Source organism: Balaenoptera physalus (assembly GCF_965194825.1).
Source record: "Balaenoptera physalus genome assembly, chromosome: 4".
NCBI classification, from domain to species: domain Eukaryota; kingdom Metazoa; phylum Chordata; class Mammalia; order Artiodactyla; family Balaenopteridae; genus Balaenoptera; species Balaenoptera physalus.
This window is the reverse complement of record NC_138891.1, coordinates 53,270,747-53,297,641: the sequence shown is the minus strand read 5'-3', so window position 1 is coordinate 53,297,641 and position 26,895 is coordinate 53,270,747. Positions and strand designations below refer to the sequence as shown.

Below are 26,895 nucleotides of genomic sequence, written 5' to 3'. Positions count from 1 at the left end.
ATTAAGAGGTTAGCTACCTCAAAATGTTTTAAATTACCTTTTAAAAGGCATTTAAAAGGACACCCTAAATTCATCGTGAGTGTTCTATATGTTAATTTTTTTAATGTTTCTGTGCTTTGCAAATTTGAAATATTAAAAATTGAAACTTTGTAAGTTTTAAGGGTTTTATTTTTTTGCATTTCTCGATAAAGCAGAAGAGATGGAAGATTTGCATTTTGAGAAGCCATGTGTTAAATTTCAACAAATCATTAAAAAAGGATTGCCCTTTTCATTTTGCTTTCAATTAAGAGTGTGCAGCAATTTGCTTTAAAAAAAAATCAGTTAATGTAGAATAACATTTAACTGTATTTAAATGTCTCAAAATCATGGAACGAATCTGCAGCAAATGTATTCAGCACCCCCTGAATGTTAGGCCAGCTAGAACACATGGAAGGCTTTCGAGGGACAGGTGCAGCAAAGCTCCAGTGAATCAACATCAGTTTTTCCATGGTGATAAGCTTTGGGGAATCCAATGTTATTTCTTGTCACATACATTAGGAACTGTGCTTGCAGCTTTCAGGGCTAATTGAGAGTTTCTATTTCTTTACACCAAACTACCACATTCTGTGTTATTCAATAGCAAAATTGAAACAGCTGATCAAGGCTACCATGTTCTTTTTAATAATCATGACCAAAAAAAAAAATGTATTTCGATAAAGTAGAGCAAATGTAATTAATTTTCTAAATGAACTCTTCAGGTTTTTCAATAGTTCTTAGAGTCATCCACTCTATTAATAGAGAACTTTTATGTAACTGGGTAACTTGCTCTTCATTTACTGGCTACAGCTTTAAATTTTTTGTGTGGTGTATCATTTTGTTTATTTTTATTTCTATCATTATTAACCTTCCAAAGTGGATCTACCACCTACAAAGTTTACCAAAGTTTTATGTAGGAACTGCTTGTAGAAACCATAGAGTGGGCCAAAGTTTCCCCCTTTTCATTTTTACTGCCAAAAGAAAATGGAACAAGGGACTACTAAGTATTGATTATTCTTGACAGACGAAAATATTGTTCAGCCATGACAAAGGCACTTTAAGCTGACTCTCCTGGCTTTAGCACTATGGCACATGCCATGACCACTGGGTCAGTGGTTGTGAAATATGCAAATTAAATTTTAAAATGACTTCCTTTTTCATATTTCATATTCTCCATCTACTTTTACAGTATCAACATTATATTCTCTACTAGTCTAAAAAGAGGAATCCCAGCCCATCTCCCATTCACCTTCATTATTGATTTACTATTATCATTTAATATGTTACTTGCTAGCTGTCTTTTTTAATTTAAACTTTGAAAAAGATGTTAATATTAGCGGACTATGTGGCCAGGATCAGTGGCTAGAATGTACCAAAATGCAGAATATCCATTCTTCTAGTTCTTGCTGCACATAAACCACGTGATTTAGAGCTGCGTTAAAAAAAAAAAAAAAGGCAAACCCAACCTCTCAGATATCTTCTTAAAACTAACAGTTAGGCTTGTAGAAACTATTTCTTGCTGTTTTTATCATCTCTAGATAAACTTACGCAAAGTCCGCAGAAATAAGTAACTTTTCCACTGTAGAATCCTTGGGAGACAAGAGTTTCATATTTTACTATTTAATCTTAAAAAAGGAATGGCATTGTTCTTGTTTCAGTATTTAGATTTACGAAACACATATACACATGCAAATCCAGGAAGAAAGTTTGGTGAGGCTCCTCTTTTAATACCTGAATGTCTGATGTATCTGGAATTCCTGAAATAAGTATTGGGATGATGAGTGCTTTAGATGATATTGAAGAGTTGCATTTCAATGAGTTCACACTTAATGAAGAGGTTTCAATGTTAAAACCATAAAGGTCACATTTCATAATCTATAAACAGAAACCCCTGAAAAAATATTTGATGCTTTTCTTTAAAAGATTAAAATGTAGAAAATACATTATTTTATAGTTTAACGATTATATATCTCCATTTTATTCTAATACAGCTTAATATCTGAGGTTTAAAATTTAACAAATTGGCCTTAAATAGGAAAAGCCACCTAAAACTATGATGCTGAGGTATTAGAAGCTTATAAAGGGAGGGGAGTGCATTAACTTATTTAACATATCTATCTACATATTTTAAACGAACCACTTCTTTATATGTAATTGTTCTGAACCTATGTGGACTCCAAAATTGGTTCAGAATAATATGCTTTTCTGATTCCAAAGCAACTTTTAGCTTCCTAAGTCAATTAATATTCACTCATTTGAGTGATTAATTTTAATTATATCTGCTGAAATTGATTTTCCTACTGTAAATAAAGACGAGCTTTTACTGAGAGCAATGAAATAACATTTTAAAAGAAAAAAAAAAAATCCCTGAATTCAGCTGCAAGAAAATGTCTGGGAACGCGCGCACCGCTCAGTTGGAAAGAAAAGCCAGTTAGTGGCGAGGGAGCCAGGGTAGGGATCCATCGGAAATGCAGCCGGCTGCCTGGCGCACTTGCCAGCCTGGGCCCTCGGCAGAAAGGCTGCAACGCCTTCCTGGACTCGTCCAACTCGAAGAAAGTTACCTCGGACTGTATTATGCAAAGTCGAGCAAGTGAATTACAAAACAACATGTGTGGCCAGTCACCCACTTCTACTGTCTCGCAGTGACCCTGTAACTCTTTAGTGTCTCTGAGAGGAGGGAGAGGCGGGAAGGGGAAGGAAGAAAGAGCGAGGGAGAAAGAGACAATACGAAACGGCCAATTCCCCCTGCAAAATTCCCCTGGAAGGCAAGACAGCCACCAAAACCGCGGCCAAGGCAGCAGCGATTTCTACTTGGGCTTCCCCCTTCCACATGCAGGTTTTTTCCAAGGCATCGCTGCCGCCTCTCCTTAAAGTATCACTAGGAGAAAGCACTAGATCCAAGAGGGATCTCCCAACTGAGAGATTTTCAATGCAAAGTTGAGAGCTTGGAGGGTTGCTTGGCTTCCCCACCGACGCCACAAAATAAGGTTTTTAAGCTCGATCTAGGTAGCTCCCTAGCGATCCACCGGAGATGCGCGAGGTGGTTTACATCCCCCCCTTTTCTTTCCATTTCACAGGCACCGTGTCCGCAGCACCTTCCGCGCGGCGGCACACAGACCCAGGCAGCCCCCTCCCAATAAAAGACCCCACACTTACCCTCAGTAAGATAAATCCACAGAAGGAGCCCCCTCATCTTCCCCCAGTCCCCTTCCAATAATTCAAGGAGACAGTTTCTACAACACTTCGCCGTCAAATTCAAGCTGAATTGCTCTAAGTATTTACCAGTTCCTAGACGCTTATTTTGGAATCTCGAGCACCCGGTTAATTCTTGTTTCAGAATTCAAGATGCTTCCTTTATTTTTTTCTTTTTTTTCTTCTCTAAGCAGCCGCAACCCCAGTTTTGCACACCCCCCCTTCCTTTTTTTTTTTTTCTTTTTTTATTCACCCACGGACACTTCCAAAACGTGTCGATTGATCCTTTTTTCTCTCCAGATGCAACCACGATCCAGAATCCTTGAGACTCAAAGCCACCTCCATGTAAATCCGACCATCAGGCAAGAAATACAAATGATCAAACAACGTTACTTCTTTCAGCTGCAATCAGATAATCCTACTAATCCAATAGATTTATCTCGATTGGAAATTGACCTCAAAAATGAATCCCTGGTGCTGATGTCCAGTAGAGCGATTTCGTAGCCCTGTTCAGATGACCAAAAGAACTGTGGATTCTTTCCTTCTTTCTTTTTAAAGTCTTTTTTGGATTCTGGGTGCACTGCTCGCAAAAAAATGCCGAGGACCCTGGTTTTCCCCTAATATAGGTTTCTACTCCAAATCAGTGCAGGATGAAAAATGGTACAAAGATACCCCTAGTGGCTTGAGGTGATATTGCAGGGATCTCACTTTTTTTTTTTTTTTTTAATCCCCTCTCCTCACCTTTTTTTTTTTTTTTTCTCCCCTCTCCCCAGTGTAGATAACTGGCTGCTATAGTAGTGAAACAAGAAGAAGGCTGAACAGAGATTAACATGAATAGTATGTGACTACTTGAAAAAAATCGTCTGATCTTTCTTCTTTGTTTTACTTTAAAGACTGAATCTTCTGTGCTTCTGTCTCCGCAGTATTCCATCTTTTTTCTACAGAATTTTCCCCAATGGCTTATAGTAGCTAAAAGGCCAATTTGGGGCAGCTAGTGATTTCAAAGCTAATGTATTTGTTTCCTGAATAACTACAGATATCAAAAGAAGCCTCAGTATTCCAGAGATATGCTGTTTTTAGAAAAACCCTTAACATTTTGTTTCCTTTAAAGGAATATTCATATGTATATATATATGCATTTTGGGCAGGTTTTAGAGAAAAAGAACCAATGCAATGAATTTCAGGATTCTGTTTGGTAAGCAATATTTCATAAACTTTACTGTGCCTACCAATAACCCAGGATCTTTTAAAAATGAGGATTCTGATTCAGTAGGACCAGGGAAGAGATGAAATTCTGCATTTCTAGCAAGCCCTCTGACTACACTCTGATTTATCAAGGGCCTAGTAAACTTGGGAAGTTGAATTCACTTTCCTGCTGGTGGGTGCAGTAGCTGCAAGGACTCCAAGGTCTTCTTTCTTAACTGACTAAATAATTAAACGTTTTTAGTGTACGAGCTACTAAGGAGTCAACAGATCTTCCTTCTACCACTGGTTTTGTTATTAATTGGCTATGTGACTTTGAGCAGTCACTTCCGACCCAGGGTTAATTTATCTATTAAAATTAAAGAGTAAACTCAAATAAATTAACAAGTATACTTGTTCCTGGATGGAAGACTCAATTGTAAATTAGTCTATAAAATTAAAGTAATTATTATTGAAAGCCCACTGTAGTTTTTCATAGAACTTGAAAAGTTAATTCTAAAGTGTGTTTACAAGAGGAAAGGGTCAAAACTTGTCAATACAATTTTGAAGAACAAGGTATGGGGAATTTCTATATTGACTATTAAGGCTTAATATATAATGACAGTAATCAAGGCAATGTAGCTTTGGTTCATAGCTAGAAGTTAGTCCAGGGGAACAAAATAGAGGGCTTAGAAATATATCCCTACATTTATGGAAACTTGATAAATACCAGGTGGCATTAGAGGGCAGTAAGGAAAGATGAATTATTCAGACAATAGATTAGGCATATGAAAAAAATGTATGTACACACAAAAAGTCAAAGCACAGACTGAGAGAATATATTTGCTATGCAATATCTTCGGTTATACAACCAAAGAAGGATTGGTGTCCAAGTACATAAAGATTTCTTATAAATCGATAAAGACAAAAATATTATAGAAAAAAATGAGCCAACAAGATGAACAGTTGACAGAAGAGGATTCTCAATTTCCAATAAACATCTGAAAAAGGTATTCAATTTCCCTAGTTAGTAGAGAAATGCAAGTTAAAATGATGAAATATCATTTCACAACTATGAAATTGGCAAAATTTTATAAGTCCAGCAATATGAAATATTTATGAGGATGTGGAGAAACCGTGAAGAACAGGTAATAGTACAACTTTCGAGAGAAGTTTAGCGATAAAGATTCTTCCATCCCCAAATCCAGTCTCTCCACTCGTGCATTCTTCTCTATGTCTCTATGCATGTATGGAAAATACCCATTGCAGAATTACTTGAAAGAGAAAAAATAAAAACATCTTTGGATATATTAGTGAACAAGGAATTTATAGAATATTCACATACTGCAATATTAGATGCAGTAAAAAGAAAAGTGAATGCACTATAGCTACTTGAGTTAGCATGACTGCACCTCAAAAATGCAACGTGGAGCAGCAACAACAAAAGCAGAGTTGCAGAAAGATACTTGGGGGATGATATATTTATATATCAAGTTTTAAAACATTATTATATCTAATTAGATCTATTGTTTTTGAGCATATGTGTATGTAGCAAAATTATATAAACATGCATGATAATGATAAGCATGAAGTTCAGGGCATAGGTTATCTCTGGGATGAACCAAAGTTAATGAAATTGGAAAGACATTGTGGGGAGCCTCAACCCAATGTTCAGTGCTTTCTTTCTCATACTGAATCTTGACCACACAGGTATTTATAATATCACATTGTAAAGTGTTTGTATGTCTGAACCATTTTCTTAAAATGAAATATTTAAATTAGATGATTTCTACGAACCCTTGTAGTTTTAGAAAAATTTCTGTTTAAAGTAAGTATATGTAGAAGTGAAAAAAATAGTATGGGAGTTCAGAATTTCATAATGTACTGTCTGCAAAGAAGTCTATACAGATTTTTTAAATCTATACAGACTTTTAAAAAATTTGTAGTACTTTATATTTCTAAGAACTGGAAATGCATAGCTGCTTATTTATTTCTATAAGGGGTATAAAAATTTCCAGCTAGCAAGCAAAAATCACCACCTAAATGAGAAAAATATGGTTGAAATAGGGGGAAAAAGTAATGCTTAACTAGCTTTTTGGGGGGGGGTATTTTCCTTTGATCTTACATATAGCAACAGGGCCTCTGAAATTGTGAAACAGGCAATTAATTGATCATGTTCAGTTCTGACCAGTTAACTGGAAACCACCAAATCCAGAGTAGCCCTAAGCCAAACTACAACACAAAAGAAGATTCTTGCAGAATATTTAAAACACACATGTGAATTCAAATAAGGAGGCTTTGTTGATGTGAAATATGAGAACTGGATATCTCATTTCAAAGTCATTAGGTAGTATTTTTCATAATTCATGCAAAATAGGAGAAGATACCAAATATTTGGGAAGAATTTTTTAGAGCCCAATCTTAAAAGTAAAATGAGCTATATTAGCAGTTAATATTCTCAACTCACAGTGAACTCAGGAAAGATGTCTGGACAAATCATCAAACAATATATTGTCAACCATTCAGAACAGTGTTCCTGGGCAATAAGCAAAGAAGCTTTGTTATAAAGAAAGAGGAAGAGAAAAATTTAATTTCCTTTGAGAATAGAGCAGACAAGGGGTCTACAAGAAGTAGATACAATATTTCTGAAATTTGAAGAGGTTGACATATTCTTTCAGTAACCGCTTATTGAACACCTCTTGCATACTGGGCACGGTACAAAGCATATCACAGAAGACTTGACTTTTAAACAAACAACCACAAACCCTGAATTTGCTATTGATGATTGATTTGTTGATTGTAAATGGTTAGCAGTTATTCTGAATTAATACGTCACCATGGGGGCTTCCCTGGTGGCGCAGTGGTTGAGAATCTGCCTGCTAATGCAGGGGACACGGGTTCGAGCCCTGGTCTAGGAAGATCCCACATGCCGCGGAGCAACTAGGCCCGTGAGCCACAACTACTGAGCCTGCACGTCTGGAGCCTGTGCTCCGCAACAAGAGAGGCCGCGATAGTGAGAGGCCCGCGCACTGCAATGAAGAGTGGCCCCCGCTTGCCACAACTAGAGAAAGCCCTCGCACAGAAACGAAGACCCAACACAGCCAAAAATAAATAAATAATAAAAATAAGTAAAAAAAAAAAAAAAAACAAAACTTCACCATGCATACTGAAGAGATATAGGTATTAATATAAAAATGAAGGTTCATTTTTAGTGTGTTTAAGTGCAAACTTGTTTGACAGGTTGAAAGAGTCAATGAAGGTGGAAAAGTAAAAGAAGGAGAAGTAGGAGCATGAAAATAAAATATGAATAAAATTCACTTCTTTCCCTGAAGATTTACTTTACAGAGATGATAGAAACTTAATCTTTATATTCCTCATAGTGCAAATGATTAGTGAATGAATGACTTAATAGATCAAAGAGTGAAACTAGTCAGTACATGAAGAAAACAAATTTATTCTCTATGCTGGATGGGCTCACTAGTCTCTCTTCAGAGAATGAAATAGAGGAGGAAAGTAAAAAATTACTATGACTAACAATAATGAGAAATGAAGGGCCAAGAAGGGCAAACTTGAGTGCCAATTGGAGTATGGGATTTTAATTTTATTACATCACTAAAATTTCAGCTGAAAAAACCCACAGTAGGTAGGATTACACATCCTATTTCAATTTCTTTACTGTAAACAAATAAAAAAATGATTAATACCAAATGGATCATATAAAGAAATGGCATGGTTCTATGAAAAACTAGATGAGAAAGTATTTAATTGTTGCTTTTAATACAAGAGTCATTATGAAAAGAGAACTGTAATTTTTTTTTTTGATAATTGATATAAAAGCGCACTTTTATCACCAGGTCAAATCAATCAAGTTCTGCCTGGTAGTAACATTTTAGGATGTTATGAAAGATTGGTCTATGTCTGAAAAAAAAATACCTTATAAAATATTGTAAAACATATTTCAAAAGCAAGTCTTGGGAAAAAATACTCCTCTACCATCTTCAGAACTCCCCTGATGTAACCTCATTTTAAGTGCTCAAGTCTTGAATCTAAATGAATGGCAATTGGGGATTATGAAAGGTATAAAAATAAAAAATGTTGCAACATTACAAGGTCTAACTACTGCAAAGGTGGCTGTTTATGAAGAGGTTCTTTCTACAGGGAAGAATCTGCTCACATAAGCCTGCTTAATTAGAAAAGACTACTTAAAACACTTGACTGACACTGAATATTTCAGGTATGTATTGGGAGAACACACCTGCTTGAATGCTAAATTTACCAGATGCATCTTTATATTTCTTGGTTTGAAGACCTGTAATGGAAACCAAAGAAGGAATGATAAGACTAGATATTTTAGGATGAAACTATTACATAGAGAAATGGGGCTTCTTCATCAAGGGTGGTGTGAGATAATGAAACATATTTTCAAAGCTCAGGCACTTAGTCAGAAATACATCCAAAATTTCAAAACAAGCTTAAATCATTTTGATCTATTAAAAACTTCCAAATATTTGTGCTATTATGCTAATAATATGCTAATAATTATGCTAATAATTAAGAATCTGTTTCATTTCTTTTTGAAGGAGCTCTTTTTTAAAATATCTATAATTGATACTTATCTTTAATTGGTACAATTATTCTTTACTTAAAAATATATATTTCAACTTCAAAGATTTTAGTTAATAGCTTAATATATTATCATTTTGTGGAATATCTGATTTATTTAAAATTGCAGATTTTTATGTATTTGTAAGATTGAATAGTATTTATGCTGACCCTCTCATAACTGTCACAGCAGATTCTCTTGATATTTTAGCTGCTTCTGACTCCATCATACCATGATTAATTTTAATACATTGTAGTGCAGTCTAAAATGTATTTTATAATAAGTATTAAAAGTATTCCTTAAGTATTCCTTTAGTACAAAATAAATACAACCAGGAAACCAGGAAACCATCCTATTGTACATCATCCATTAAAGTTTACTGTATATTAGCTTATTTGAGTCTTATTTCAAGTATTAATAAAATTTATTGTAAACTTTGACCTAACTATGGAAAAGTCACATGAAAATTAATGTTCTGTAGTTCAAGCTGGAAAAAAAAATTTTTAGTTCTATCCCAATGGCATTGCCATCTCATTGACTTCACACACATGGGTTGGTTACTCTTTCTTCTCTGAATAGGATTTTATGCCAACTACACAATTAAAAGTACACACTAGCCTGGATTTTCATTATTGTTCAATTAGTGATTTAATGAGCATCATCTACCTGTCCCAAGATATTTAGTTCCATAATTTCCTAAAGCATTAAATAAAGGAGACCTTTAAATTACATCTTAAAAGGGAATAGATATTCCCTCTCTCTCTCTCTCTCCCTGTGTCTGTGTGTTTCTGTGTGTGTCTCCATCTCTTTCTTTCTCTCCCTCTCTCTGTCTGTCTGTGTCTGTCTCTCCCTCTCAGGATCTCTGAATACATAAATCTGCCTCTTTAGTTAATGTTTGATTACTTACATTGAACTAGGAATTATGTACCAAATGTTTCAAAAGGATGAGTTTTTCTAAAATCACATGTATTTGGATTTAGAGCTTGCTTTTTGATTGTATGTGAATAAAATCATTTCTGATACCTGGAAACAAACAGTAGAATGATGCAATCAAATAGAATGATAAAACCACATTACACTCAATGCATAAGAAGTTGTTCAACCTTCCAACCATCCATTCTAAAAATCATGACCTTCAGCTTAAGCATTTTGGTTTTTTCTCTAAAAACTTCCCAAACCTCTCTAGAGATAAGCAAGCTAATAAATGATGTTTTGTTATTTTAAAAATGAAATCTTGACCATTTATGTCTAAGTTTACTAGAAGGGAGGGAGAGAAGGAAAGAGACAAAATAGTAATTTTTAAAAAGTAGTTGCTTAAGTACATTATGCAGAGAAGATAATGTCAAAAAAGTTCAAAGCAAGATTTGTTATAAGTCACAAAGTTAACAGAATATAAGGTAGTTTAGAAAAATGGAGTTTACCTATTACACAGTGAAGCAAGTATAATTCTTAGCTATCTGCAATATATTAAATCAATTCATAATTCATATCCTCATTCACAAATCTGATAAAAGATACAGGAAAAATAGCTGAAATTAGTTTTACCAGGATTCAAACTAATCATTAAACAAAGTAGAGTACATTTGAACTGTGACACAAAGAATTACAGTTTTATAGTCCTTGCATAGACTCCCAAAATCTCCTTTTGCTAAATAGAAAAAGCCCAAGAAGGCAAATGACTGATGTAACTAAGGTCACACTGTGGTCCATGGCATTGATAGATGAGAAACCATTGCACCATGCCACTTCAGACTTGTTTCTGTTTCTGTTTGGTTGCTTGTATTAAAGTGTCATTGTTCTTAAACTAAATTTTAAAAATTGTAATTAGCAAACAAACCAAGGATGCATAACATTAAATGTACTTAATATAGTAAGCAGAACAATGGCCCTCCAAAAATGTCCACATCCTAATCTCTGGAATCTGTGAACATGTTACCTTATATGACACAAGGGAATTTGTAGATGTGATTAAGGATCTTGAGATGGGCCTGATGTAATCGGAAGGGTCCTTATAAAAAGGAGGCAGAAGAGTCAGAGTCAGACTAAGAAATGTGATAACAGAAGCAGAGATCACAGGGAGATAAATAGAGAGAGATTTGAAGGTGCTACACTGCTGGCTTAGAAAATGGAGGAAAGGGCCATAAGCCAAGGAATGCAGGTAGCCTCTAGAAGCTAGAAAAGGCAAAGAAATGGATTCCTCCCTTGAGCCTCCAAAGAAGACAGCCCTTGCCAACCCACTTTAGACTTCTGACTTCCTGAACTACAAATTAATAAATTTTTGTTGTTTAAGTCACCAAATTTATGGTAATTTGTTACAGCAGCAATAGGAAGATAAAACAATTAAAAATATTAGAAGTATTCTGAGAATAATCAATGCTACCCAACAGAAACAATGTGTGTGACATATGCAATTTTACATTTTCTAACACACGTTTTTTAAAAAGAGGTAGAATCAGGTGAAAGTAAATTCAATAATTTATTTTATTTAGCTCAATATATTTTTAAAAAGTATCATTTCAACATGCAACACTATCAAAAATTATTGAGATATTTTATAATTTTTTCAAAGTATTCAAAATCTAATCTTTATATTGGACATCTAGGTATCCAATTCCATTTCAAGAGCTCAAAAGCCACATATAAATGACTACCACATTGAACAGTGCAGCATCAGACTGTAAGAAACAAATTAAAAAGAAAAATTCATATATTATTCTACAGTTGATTCTAATATTCTCTTATCTATAACAATCTAGATTAAGAATCATAAAGGAATCTAAAGAAATCAGGATGATTATATGGTCAATTTTCTTATAACTTTGCACTTAAGAAGTATGTTTAAAAAGAAAAACTGGGAAAGGAAGAACAACATAACATGAAAGAAGAATATGAATACTTAATAATACTGAGTTGTCTGATGTTTGTGAAAAATGCTTAGGATATAAGAAAAGAAATTTCTCTGATATTTTCAGAGCAAAAAGATAACCAAGGATAGGATAAGAATGACATTGTTTGGGGCCAACTAGGTAATATGAACAAACGACCAATAGAAAAGCAAACCATTAAACCCTAGCTTCCAATTTCTCCATAGAGAAGAATGATGTTCAAACTAGAAAAGAATATGATGGTGAGGAAATGGTAAGAAAGACTAAGGTGATTTAAATTAGTTTTAAGATTCCAAGTCTAAATCAATTACCTAATAGGATACTAAAAATATGTGAAGATGTATTCTGGGAACTAATATCTATTATCTTTGAGTCACCATGGAAAAATGCCATGAAAATTGTTAACTGTCCTGTTTTTCAAACAGAATTCCAGAAACTGAAGTTTACTATTCTGGGCATTAACTGAAATTCTAGAACCCACATTCACATGTGTTCACTAAGTGTATGACAAATCAGAATAAAATCTTTCTATTAGAATTACTGGGGTGGCAGATCAAAAATGTGGCTCAATTTGTTTATCCTGACTCCTTCCAAGGCCTTTTATAAAAACCACTCATAATTTTCTTCTGAAGCTGAATGATGGAGTAGTTAAGTAGATCCTTTGAAAGTTGAACAATCATTCTTCTGTGGCATCCAATGAATGTTCTTTGATGACCTGTTTTCTTTTCCCTTTTTTTAAGGATTAAAGTTTCCAAAGGAATTTGTTTTGTAATCAGGACTGTCCATTAATAAAATTAGTCTAATGATGGGTATAAATGAGAAACTTTGCTAGGAGCCTGCCTTGGATCATACACTTTTAAAAACAGAATATCTAAAATGATCAAGTGTTTTTGGAAATATGCTTTCCAATAATGCTTTTTCAAACTACTCATTTATAGGAAGCCTGATATAAATTATTTAAATATTAAATTTCAAATTGAATTTTAATTTTATTTAATCAAATTTTAACATCTAGTATCTTGCTCTATCTTCTAGTGCGGTAAGGTCTCCTTATTTCTGGTTTACTCATCAATATAATTGAATATTTCTATTTAATTAATCAACCATATCTTTATCAAAAGGTATTTCTTTTTTTTTTTTAACAGATCTTTAATGGAGTATAATTGCTTCACAATACTGTGTTAGTTTCTTTTGTACAATAAAGTGAACCAATGGCATTCTTCACAGAATTAGAACAAAAAAATTTACAATTCGTATGGAAACACAAAAGACACCAAATAGCCAAAGCAATCTTGAGAAAGAAAAACGGAGTTGGAGGAATCAGTCCCCCTGACTTCGAACTGAACCACAAAGCTACAGTAATCAAGACAGTATGGTACTGTCACAAAAACAGAAATATAGATCAATGGTACAAGACGGAATGCCCAAGATAATCCCATGCACATATGGGCACCTAATTTATGACAAAGGAGGCAAGAACATACAATGGAGAAAAGACTGCCTCTTCAATAAGTGGTGCTGGGAAAACTGGACAGCTACATGTAAAAGAATGAAATTAGAACACTACCTAACACCATACTCAAAAGGTTTTTCTTATTGATAGCATTTAATTGAGTTACAAAGAACTTTGGGTTATAAATAGAGTGCTTTTAATAAAAGCTTCAAAATTAATCCAAATCTAAAACAAACTAGTCAAAATACAACTCAATATCAATCTTAATTTTGGCTACATACATTTGAAATGAAATTTTATGATATAATGCCAATGTCCTTTCATCTTTTTTGACTCCTAATATTGGTGAAATTAAAAAATCTTTCTCTATCCTCTTGCTCCCAGAATACATCAAGAAGTAGACCAGGAAGCAATGTAAAAGACAAAATAATAACAATAATAATAGCAATAATAACAGAAAACAGAATACAGTCTCAATATAGCTTGCCTCCCTCCTTTTCTCATTCTCTCTTTCTCCCCTTCTACCTCTCTTTTTTTAACATACGTATAATACAATATATAATGTATAAGTGTATATAATATTAAATATATTTAACTGAATTAAACTGGACCTTCTAGCACAGAGTGATGTGCACAGGATTTGCTTGCTATCAGATGGATCTGGATTCAATTCCTAAGTGTTCCACTTGCTAGTGACACTTTATTCCCTCTGAGTTTCTCTTTCCTCATGTGCAATATTGAAATGGCCACATTATTTGTGGAAAAGCAGAATTATCTATTTTCCTCAATTTTTTCACCTATTCACCTTGGAAAGAGAAAGATCTCTTAACCTAACACATGTCTAAGTTCTGTTATTGGGAATGATAAGCATTAATAAGAGAAAGGTTTGTTGCTTTTGTAAATGCTCTACTAAAACACCGCCAACAATCAAGAAAACCAAACATCTAAACCTACTCTCCAGAGCTTTGTAAGGAATGTACTATGAAAAGCAGATACATTGGGCTTCCCTGGTGGCGCGGTGGTTGGGAGTCTGCCTGCCAACGCGGGGGACGCGGGTTCGAGCCCTGGTCTGGGAGGATCCCACGTGCCGCGGAGCGGCTCGGCCCGTGAGCCACAATTGCTGAGCCTGCGCGTCTGGAGCCTGTGCTCAGCAACGAGGGGCCGCGATGGTGAGAGGCCCGCGCACCGCGATGAAGAGTGGCCCCCGCTTGCCGCAACTACAGAGAGCCCTCGCACAGAAACGAAGACCCAACACAGCCATACATACATACATACATACATACATACATAAAAAAAAGAATGTAAGCAGACAAGAATAGCATTAAAAAAAAAAATTAAAAAAAAAAAAAAAAAAAGCAGATACATTTTGTTTCATACGTAGTATCTCTATATACTTGGAGAGGGAATGTAGAACTCAAGGAAACATCCTGAAGGGAATTCCCTGTCAGTCCAGTGGTTAGGACTCAGTGCTTTCACTGCTGTGATCCGGGTTCAATCCCTGGTTGGAGAACTGAGATCCCGCAAGCTGCGCAGCACAGCCAAAAGAAAAAAAAAAAAAAAAAAGGAAACATCCTGGGATACAGGGTTACCATCACTGGTCAATGAACTATATAATGCTTATTAATATTAAATTTTATTAAAATAAAACTTTAAAATAAATAAAACTCATTCTGATATATCTTGAAAGTTGCGGAGAAAGTTGTCCACTACAGAGATTTTTATCTCAATTCTAGGTAAAGGAATTTGAGCCAAGAAATGTGTGACATAAGAAGTGTGATACTTCCCTTAAATAACCAAATCCTTCATGCCAAGAGCATCTTTGATATAAGAGATTCTTGTACACAGAAAGACCCTTCAGTATAGGTGATATTTTCCTTAAGAATATCAATCATGGTTGTACTTTGAGTATTAAGTACTTTAGCATATCTAATTTTATTTGACTTGTAAAAAAAAAAAAAACCTTTGAGACAAGAGAGCAGATAATATTTGTTCCTTTTTATGACTGAAGAAATTGACTAAGAGGAAAATTGAATTCCTTATGGTCACGCAAGGGTTTATCAAATGTAGAAATCAGACCTTGGACTCCCAGCCTGACGTTTTTTTCTAACAGTACACATTGCTATTTTTCCTAAATTGGCAGAAAGACTTAAGATAGCTTAGTCTTTTAGTTCTCAAAATATTTTTGGCGGTGGTAAGTTTTCCAAAAAAAATTACATGAAATTATAAGTCAAATATTTCAGATGAAAACAGAACTGGTGTAGTAGAAGGGAAGGAGGCAGGGGACCAAGAGGTCTGCCCACCATGCTCCTCCATCCCCTAGGAGGGCAATTTGGAGCACCACTGGAAAACCACTTGCTCCTTTTACAGATAAGAAAACAAAGTAATCAAGTGATTCGTCCAATAAGCTCATCCAGTTAGTGACGTCATGTCTCTTGATTCCTCCTGTCCAGCCACTGCACACACTACTTTCTCTAAGCATGCTGAGCTACTTGTGATTTTTCAAATCCACCATGGCCTTTCTAAAGCATTTGACTTCTTCACATGACTTTCCTTTTGTCTGGAAAGTTCTCTTTGAAAGCCCTCTTTCTCAACCAATTCACCTTTCTTACCTGTACAGATCCATCAAATCTTACTATAGTCAGCACTGACTCTAGAGCTCATGACACCACTCACTCCACCCAACCCCACCTCTCACCAGCCTCTGGTCTCACTCCCAACCTGGGTTAGGGAGGAATTTTAGTCAACCTTTACTTTTCCTTTTCTCTTATCACACTTGCACTTTTACTAATTGCTCTTTGAGGGAGAGAGTCACCTTTATTCACAAGCACTTTGAACTTATTCAGTGTCACAACAAAAAATTTTGTTGAAAGAAAAATCGCAAGAATGAATGAATGCTGTTTTCTAAGTAATTTTTTACAAAAAGCACGAATGTGGGACAATATGGTATACATTCCAGGGAAGTGGGCCTCACTTGAACTTGCTTCATATGCTGTATCACATTGCCAGAAAATAGGGCAGCCATGATCCTCAGCGGCTCCTAATTCACAGCTCTAAAACTTTCCATTACCATGAGAGGAAAACCTTGCCAGATACCTATAATAAACAATCTAATCTTTTATTCTAAAATTTGAACAGAAAACCAGCAAGCATTTAAGGAAAACCCATAGCATTAATAAGAAAGAACAAATAGATAGGAAAAAAAAGAGAAAGAAAGAAAACCATGGGGTGAAATATATATTTAAGAAAACAGAGGAAATTTTTTTTTTCATTTAACCTGTTACTCTTAATGAGACTCAAGGGACTACTGTTTTAAGACAACAAAAATAGGCTTCTCTGAAACATACCTATAAAAGAATGATGAGTTCTTATAGAATTTAAATACTGAAATGAAAAATTTAATAGAAGCCCTCAGTAACCAAATGAACATGGCTACAGATTAAGTCATAAACTGAAGATGAAGTAAAAATCTCTGTTTTAAAATCTAATACATAATAGATTGTGAAGAAACATTTATATGAAGGCTCACAATCCTGGGCTTTCCCTTGGTTTCTTTTACTTCTTTTGCTTTTAAGGTAAACAATACAATAATTTTATTAAAATTAAGTCTAATAAAACATATTTTCAATAGTACAAAACACTCTCACAAAACTGATAGGATAAACTAGTACATTACTGGTGTTAAATACTTTTGGAGAGTAATTTTACTGAACTTTTTAAGAACCATAATATTTCCATTGTAATTTTGCATTTTTCACCTCAGGCAAAAGTAGTGACAAAACAAACACATAGTGCTGAAGAAATAAGTCCTGGAATCTTTTTTTTTTTTTCTGAAGCTACCTTTATTTCCCCAATTTCTTTTTTTAGTTTTGTTTGTTAAGTAATGGTTTTGAATATTCATGACATATCTCAAATTCTTATTTGTCATTCATTTAATTTATCTTCAGGATTTTGATGCTCAACAGAAGAATTCTTTATTAAGAAGGAAAATATTTCCCCTTTCCTATATAGGTGTTTACTGGAGGTAAACTTAGCCGAGTGGTTTAATTATCCCTACTCTAGAAATTTAATCCAAAGAAATAATCCCAAAGAAGGAAAACCTATTTACAGAAAGATGTTCCTTCCAATATAATTTATAATAGCAAAATTAGCAACAATCAAAATATCCAGAATTAGTGAAATATTTAAGTAAAATATGGTAATATGTTTGATAAATATTATTAGGAAATTCTGTAGCAACTTGGAAGAACATTCAAGATACAATGCAAGTGAAGGAAACAGTATTCAAAATTCTGCTCTGATTTCAATTATATAAAAATGTAAACATTTGGATTTGAAGAATTTTGAAGGGTAACAAAAAAATAAAATATTTGATTTATTTGAATCAGTGTATACCTCCCTTATTTCTATTTATTTTAATAAAACTAGTACACTAGATTTTTAAAAAGGAAAAAGAAAACAGAATTTTCCATCCTTCCCATCAATATCTCAAACTTATTGAGATTAAGAGTACCCCAAAAGAAAAAAAGTGATTCAGTTTAGAACTAATAGTAAAATATATGTATGGTTCATACATTCAACCCTAATATTAAATAGGGGTTCTTGAAATTGATGAGTGCCTTTTCTAATTTATCTTATTTTATAGAAGGTGACCACTTTTAATGGAGCAATGGAAACTTACATGTTTTAACATACCATGGTTTTCAGAATTTACACACACACATACACACACGATTATGCAATTCTCAATTATCTTCAAAGCAAAGATTAAAGTAGATAATAGGAGTAGGTATTATAGGTATTATCATCCTTTTTTTTTTTTTTAAGTCTTTTCATCCCTTTTTTTTTTCTTAATTTTACTTATTTATTTATTTATTTATTTATTTTTGGCTGTGTTGGGTCTCCGTTTCTGTGCGAGGGCTCTCTCTAGTTGTGGCGAGCGGGGACCACTCTTCATCACGGTGCGCGGGCCTCTCACTATCGCGGCCTCTCTTGTTGCAGAGCACAGGCTCCAGACGCGCAGGCTCAGCAGTTGTGGCTCACAGGCTTAGTTGCTCCGCGGCATGTGGGATCCTCCCAGACCAGGGCTCGAACCCGTGTCCCCTGCATTGGCAGGCAGATTCTCAACCACTGCGCCACCAGGGAAGCCCCCATCCTTTTTTAACAGATAAAGGGGTTTAACAAATTTCCTAAGGTCCTATGAGGTCATAGAATGAAACTCATTGCAAACCTTTCTTCTACATTAGTGTCATCTTATGACACCATTTGCTATTAGAATAATTCATTATATATTTGACTTATGGGTGATAAATCTCTTTTTTTTTTTAGTTTTCAAAATGCAGGAAAATTTTACTTCTTTACGTTTCATTTGTTCATTCCTTTTTTAACCAAAAAAATTTGAAGACACACTATGTACCAGGCAGTCTACCAAGCCCTAGAGATAAAGAGATGCCTAAGTTACAGTTTATCCTTAAAGGATTTGCAGTCTAGGAATGGTGGCACAGTGGTTAAGAATCCACCTGTCAATGCAGGGGACACGGGTTCGAGCTCTTGTCTGGGAAGATCCCACATGCCGTGGAGCAACTAAAGCTGTGCACCACAGCTACTGAGCCTACGCTCTAGAGCCCACAAGCCACAAGTACTGAGCCCATGTGCCACAACTACTGAAGCCCGCGTGCCTAAAGCCCGTGCTCTGCAAAAAGAGAAGCCACCGCAATGAGAAGCCCGCACACCGCAATGAAGACTAGCCCCCACTTGCCGCAACTAGAGAAAGCCCGCACACAGCAACGAAGACCCAATGCAGCCATAAATAAATAAATAAATAAATACATTTATTTTAAAAAAATAAAGAGGTATGAGTCAAAGGGATAACTGCCAAAGTAGAGCTATTGATAGCACATAGACAAGAAAATGTTTAATCATTTGTGTGATGGGGATATAGAGGATGTTGGGAAAAATACTTGAGAAAGGCTAAGTATGGAAGATGAGCATCAGTTAGTATTGAGATATAAAGTAGGGCAGAGAGTGATACTATTTTAGAATGCAGATTCTTTTTCGGAATTTAAGGATTTCATAGAACTTTGTTAATGAGTGTCACTAAAGAATCTAATTTTGCAAGCATTATTTAATTCCCAAATAATTTAGTCTTGATTTGCATATGGTTTGTTCAATTATACATGTTTTGGTGACCTACTAACCCATATAATTAACTAATTTGTCTGAATGCTATTGAAGTTGAGGTGAGGGAAGGTCAAGAACAGTGCCTAACAATTAAAAGCCTAGGGGAAAAGCTAGAATCTGTAGCTTCAATCTCCATCCTAAAGCTATTTCCTATTGAAATCATGACGCATGAAATTTGTGGATCAGTTAACCCATTAACTAACAAGATTCAGTGATGCATGCTTTCAAGCCCTCTTTAGACTAATTTGAAATAATAAAGTACTATTTTGTAATAACTGCCTGACATCAGCCGCTCTCAGTGCCATTAATTATAGGCTTACATCTCTCCATTATACCTCACTCCTTATAGCCCATTCTTTACCTAATCCCACTTCTCTCAGCCCCTCTTCTTTATGAATAATTCTGTTTGCTTTGAGTTTGAAGAGGATGAACATAGTGATGGATTAAATCTCTATTCACAATTAATGGAAAAATCAGTTTAATTCACTGAATTCTAATATGCCTAAAACAGCTTTAATTGGCATTGTTTTCTTTCAGTCAAAGGAAATGCTCTTCAATACGTACATCTATAGTCTTAATAAAATTCTCATTGTAACATCTGCTCCATCTTCACTCCAATTAATTCTGAATTTGAAACTGTCAAGTCTGTCAGAGCATTTCTTTCTGTCAAAGCACCTTGGTGGTAGTATGAATCAGTTTATCTTTATGTGATATTACATATAACTAGGAATCTGAAGAGCCATGTCTCAAAATCATGTTTCTGGAACTTTTCCTCCTTTCCCTGTGGTGACAGATATCTTACAACTTCTCTCTTTTTCCCTATGCAATGGGAAAAATAAAGCTATCTCTCTGAAGAACTGCTCATGTTTCTTCCACCATCTTTTAGTACCTAGCCTTCCCTAGGCCCATCATAATTGTTAGAAGAAGGCTCCAGCTTTCTAAATGCACTCTGGTTCTTTTCCTGGCTTCAGGGAAGTAGAACAAGTAAGAATTCAGCAGCCCAGATCCTGGGATTTAGTAGAGTTTGCAAAATATAATTTTGCTGCTCAGCTACCAAATCCCAGTCACTTTCGGGTAATCTCCCTTTTCCCACTCCCATGCTGCACCACTGCAAAATACTTGCTCTCACCTTGGCATCCACTTTATCCTCCATCTGTAAGGCAGCCTGCAGCCTATCTTACTCTATGCAGTCTACACGGGGGACTTCTTGTGATGCTGCCATCTCTTCAGGAGCTCAGAGTTCACAAAGGAGAAGAAAGCACGGATAATTGCACACTGGCTCTTAGATGTACAAACAGCATACCTTTAACATCTTCTCATATGACCAAAGTAAGTTATATGGTGACTACTCTCTTGAATTCTTCACCTGGCTGCCTGCTCTCTTCCACATCCTCACAGTACTCGCTTTCCCCATTTCCCAGGACTGAGTTCTAATGGTCCTCTGCTGACTTCCCCAACTTACAACGGTTGTAATCTACCTCCACATCCCCTCCAACTTTGCCCTGTGCTCCTAGGTCCCTCATCCTCATCACCCTGGGCTGGGTTTCCCTTTTGGCAGGACGTTTGCTTCATAGTTCCCTCTACCCAACACTTCATTCCAACTTCTCCTAGACTGTAAGCTCTAAGAAGACAGGAAATTTTACTTATCACTATATTCCCAGTATCCAGAAAATAGGGGTGGTTAACACATATTAACTGAATGAAAGATTTTCCTCATTAATTCCTGTTAGCTTTCTGAACTCTTAATTGTAACCTTGTTAAACATGATAAGTGAATTAAAACATAGTATGTTATTCAGAAAAGATCAGGTTAGGCTATAATAACTTTAAAATCCCTGTTATTTATAACAATAAAGATTGATTTCTTGTGCATGGCATGTACAACATGACTCAGTAGAGATTCTGGTCCTTATAGACACTGAAGAGTTCAGGGAATGAGGGTTGAACCGTCTTGTGATGCTTCCATCTCAGGAGCTCAGAGTTGATGAATGAGAAGAAAACACGGATAATAGCACACTGGCTCTTCGATGGACAAACAGCATATCTTTAACATCTTCTCATACGACCAAAGTAAGTTATATGGTGACAATCAAACTCCAAGAAGGCATGGAAGTATAATCCTCCCATGGCCCTGGATGGAGAAGAGAACTAAAAATGTTGATGAGGACTAGTCATGTTTCACACAATTAGTAAAAAGGATGATATCCTTAAGCATCCATTTCTCAGTAAGATGAGCATAGTTCTACTTAATGTCTTTCTACTTGAACAAGTAGGATAAATAGAAATCTGCATTCTTCATTATTAATCCTATATTCCTATGTTGTTCCCTTCACCCAGGTTTATAAAGGGCATAGAGAAAAAGCAGAGGTATTTAACAGAAACCTGTGCCTACAACAGGTGGAAGGTGCTTAAAGAAGCAAACTTCTTTTGGGGAGAAAAACATTCTACGCAGATGGAAGAGCAAGTAAGTACCTGGTGTGCCTGGTATCTTTGTTCATGGAGCAGCAACAAGGCCAGTGTGGCTAGAGCAGAGAGAAAGGGGAAGGAGACTGAAGATGAGGTCAGATAGGTAATAAGGGCCAGATCACATAGGATCTTACTTGCCATTATAGGGATTTTGACTATTATGAGAAATGGGAACCCCTAGCAGGATGTTGAACATAAGAATGGAAGAATAAGTTTTATTTTGTAAAAAATAAGTCTGCTGCTGTGTTGAAGATGGATGTAGAGGGGCAAGTGTGGAAACAGGAAGACCAGTGAGAAGTCAGTTGCAGAAATCCAAATGGGAGATGCTGATGGCTCTCGCTGGGGTGACAGGAATGGAGGTAGTGAGAAAGGTGTGGGATTCCCGTATCTTTTGAAGGTAGACCCAAGAAGATTTCCTGAATATAGGAGGGAGTGAGAAAAAGAAATGACTCAAGGATGACTCTAAGGTCTGTGACCTTGTTGCATAACCTTATCAAATTCTTGAAGATCTCAGTAAAATATAAATCTGTTTGAGAGCAAACATATACAAGCAGATTGGAGAGAATCTAGAGTCCTGGTAATGCTAGAGGCTCTTAATTAGATAAAGTTGTTGTTTTTCTTATCTTTTTAGTAATATAATTTTACTACTTGATGTAAATAAATGTCTCTTGATAGTCAATAAACTTAAATCATTCCTGGCTTTTGGTGCCCAATATTTAACTTCCCTTAGCTTTTCTTACAGATATACTTGTTTATTCTGAATTTCTCATGTGATACCTTTTCAGGTGAGTTTGGAGCATCTCTAAAAGGCCCCATTGATGTTTTTCAACTAGCAAATGCGTGTACATTATCAATAATTCCAAGTCGTTTTCAAATTTTTATCGAACAGCAACTCACTCTGAGCAGGCACACTGTGTTCTCATTACACAATGTTTGATGACTGCAAAGCTGCAGGCTTGTGCTGTGGTCAGCTCCTGTCTTCAGATGACCCATACTGCAAGCACGTTTCTCTACTATTGCAACATATACTACAAGCTGAGCGACTGGAATGGTGGAATCAAGATTATCTCAGGTGGCGAGGCTGCAGGTGGAATAGGCTTTTTTTTTGGAGGATGTGAAGAGATAAGGATTGCAACTTTGGATATGTTAGGCAAAGTTTATGAGACATCTTGGTGGAGCATCCAATAGGCAGTACTGACTTGTGTCTTTATATAAAAATTTGGAATTCAAAAGAACTTCCTGGAATAGAGATGCAGTTTTGAAAAACTATAGCGTATAGATGCTACTTTCAGCCATGAGACCGAATGAAATAACAAAGGTAGTGAATGTAAACACACAGGATGAGAACCAAGAACTGAACCTCAGAGCACTCCAATGTTAAAATGTCTAGATGTAGTGGAGTAACCAACAAAGGAGACTGAGTGACGAGTGAGGACAATTGCTGGACAGATTAAATAAGATGACATATATAAATGTAAATTGCTATATATATTTTAGTTACTGCAGTCTTTAGTGGTTGAATTAAGCCCCCTTACATCATTATCCACTGCCAAGACACACATTCACACACACACATACACATCTGATCCTGGTCTACTTCTCTAGGATTATCTCCAGCTATACCATCTCCACATTCCCTAGCATTTGCTCAAATTGCACTGTTTTTCATTCCTTGAGCATGCCTCTCAGTGGCTCCCCTTTATTCTTGGCTCACATTCTTTTTGCTGGCTGAAATATCTTCACCCTTCCGCCTCTCTACAAACACAAGAAAAGATGCTCAACACCACTAATTATTAGAGAAATGCAAATCAAAACTACAATGAGGTATCACCTCACACCAGTCAGAATGGACATCACCAAAAAATCTACAAACAACAAATGCTGGAGAGGGAGTGGAGAAAAGGGAACCCTCTCGCACTGTTGGTGGGAATGTAAATTGATACAGTCACTATGGAGAACAGTACGGAGCATCCTTAGAAAACTAAAAATAGAACTACCATATGACACAGCAATCCCACTACTGGGGATGTACCCAGAGAAAACAATAATTCAAAAAGACACATGCACCCCAGTGTTCACTGTAGCACTATTTACAATAGCTAGGACATGGAAGTAACCTAAATGTCCATCAACAGAGGAATGGATAAAGAAGATGTGGTACATACATACAATGGAATATTACTCAGCCATAGAAAGGAATGAAACTGGGTCATTTGTAGAGACGTGGATGGACCTAGAGACTGTCATACAAAGTGAAGTAAGTCAGAAAGAGAAAAACAAATACCGTATGTTAGTGGAATCTAGAAAAATGGTATAGATGATCTTATTTGCAAAGCAGAAATAGAGACACAGACATAGAGAACAAACGTATGGATACCAAGGGGGAAAGGGGGGGTGGGATGAATTGGGAGATTGGAATTGACATATATACACTATTGATCTATGTATAAAATAGATAACTAATAAGAACCTACTGTATAGCACAGGGAACTCTACTCAGTGCTCTGTGGTGACCTAAATAGGAAGGAAATCCAAAAAAGAGGGGATATATGTATATGTATAGCCGATTCACTTTGCTGTACAGTAGAAACTAACACAACCGTAAAGCAACTATACGCCAATAAAAATTAATTAAAAAACTAAAATAGGGACTTCCCTGGTGGTGCAGTGGTTAAGAATCCGCCTGCCAATGCAGGGGACACGGGTTCGAGCCCTGGTCTGGGAAGATCCCACATGCCACGGAGCAACTAAGCCCGTGAGTCACAACTACTGAGCCTGTGCTCTAGAGCCTGCGAGCCACAGCTACTGAGCCCACGTGCCACAACTACTGAAGCCAACACGCCTAGAGCCCATGCTCCGCAACAGGAGAAGCCACAGCAATGAGAAGCCCGCGCACTGCAACAAAGAGTAGCCCCCGCTCGCTGCAACTAGAGAAAGCCCGAGAGCAGCAACAAAGACCCAACAGCCAAAAAATAAATTAATTAATTAAAAAAAATAAACTAAAATAAATAAAAAGTCCAACTGTGCTGATCTTCCATGACCCAACTTCTTCAATCCTTTTGCCACACCACTTTAAAAGAAATTGGACCATTAAAGCATTTTCGTAGAATGCTGTATAGCCTTCAGCAGATTATACCTTTCATTATACCTTTTAATGTACATATTTCATCTCTCCTACTGGATGGTTAAATTCTTTACAGGCAGAGATAATGTCTCAAGTAATCTCTATACTTTTCACAGCATCTAATTTAATGCTTAATATGTCATATGGGCTCAATGAATTAGCTAGTAATTAGCTAGTAATAATGAATCAGTTAATGAATAAAGTAATAAATGTTTATTTTAAGCAATGTCTTCTTTTGCAGCAAAAAGTCTTCAACTAATATTTTTCTTATGATATAGTACTCGGTCTCTTTTTAATTAATTTTATATAATTGCCAAACATATGTAATGCCTGCTATTGTGTTTTTAAGTTGAATGTGGAAGTCCCTGTGCTGTTTGTAGCCCTCAGGGGATCTTGATGTGAGAGGTATGTCTACAACTGTAGTGACCTACACCCCTGTTTCTGCCAGAAGATAATAAAGCTTTTGGATGGGGTTTTGAGTTAGGACCTAGGGAGACATGAGATCTGAAAACAAAGAGTAGGAAAAATGTGGAAGGGAGTAGTACACAGATCTTAGAAGTCAACTTCACAACCATATAAGCAACCAATGTGTTCTGGGCAGAGGCAAGAGGCTGAAAGTGAGGGCGATGCTTCCTCAGATAGAAATTCTCTGATCGTTTGCCTGCTAGAGCAGGACCCAATGACAACCTTCCTAGAGAGCAGCAGTCCCTAAGCTGAGAGTCAGGAAGGCCACCTAAAGCTCCTGTCAAATAATGACAAACTTTTTTGCAGTGGCTGAAATCTAAGCCCAGAAGGAAGTATTTATTCATTCTCGAGGGTACTGTAGATGATTCTTGACAGGAACAATCTAGGCTTCTCTTTGATATAAGACTAAGGAAACAAACAAAAAATAAAATAAAATAAAACCTTATTGTATAGATGATAATTGATAAACTGTTATATATTTTAACATCTTTATTTTTCAGCTAAATAGGTTATAGCAGTATATGATCTTGTGTTCTTCAACATATTTAATCCTTATCACCGATGCAAATGATGAGAAGGTATGGCTATATTACCTTGTGAAAGCCCAAGAATATCCAGGACTGAACAGTCTTACAGTCTTGAAGAGAAGAATTTTCCAGAGACAAATATATATAAAGATGGATAGATAGGTAGATATAGATATGCATACATATAAGTTATTTTGGCGTTTTAGTTAATCTTGAGTCATTTCACCATTTCTAATGTTTGCCTTTTTATCTTGGGGTAAATGCAACTAACTAGAATTTTCTGCAAGTTTTATAAACTTATGCAATTTTAACGTGTTAGACTATATCTAAGAATCTAGTCCAAAATGTAAAGGCCTGCAGAAAAACTAGCACTGGCCTAAAACTGGTGAGTATTTGAACAAGGGAAAAAAATCATTCTGTTGACTGCTTTAAATTTACAGCAGTAAATAACCAGTTAGTCCTCCCTTTTCCTTCCCTCCCCTCTTTCTTCCTGCTCTTTCTCTCTCTCTCTCTCTTCATTACAATTCTACATCTCTAGGACTATAAGGAAAGTCATAATGCTCAGATTTACTGTAAAGCTGACCTAGATAAAGTAATTTTATCACTGTAGTCAATTGATAATATACTTTAATGTCTTTTATTAATCACCAGATGTATTCTCTTCATGAGAGAGAATACTATTTCATATACTATTTTAAAATCTACTAATATATAACTCTCATTTAACTAGCCATATAAAATATATATAAAAAGCTTTCTAGCATTCATAGAGCATAAAACATTTATTAAGCTAAAACATTTCTTTAA

General features: G+C 35.7%; 1 protein-coding gene across 4 annotated transcripts in view; it reads right to left on the bottom strand.

Moving 5' to 3' along the window:
• Nucleotides 1–14,679, bottom strand: part of NLGN1 (neuroligin 1) — a 724,630-nt gene extending 709,951 nt beyond the window's left edge. For all 4 annotated transcript variants that reach the window (XM_082458950.1, XM_082458952.1, XM_082458951.1 and 1 more), the window contains exon 1: nt 3,172–14,679. The gene's annotated coding sequence lies outside the window, so the exon portion shown is untranslated. The remainder of the gene's footprint in view (nt 1–3,171) is intronic.
• Nucleotides 14,680–26,895: the final 12,216 nt, after the last annotated feature.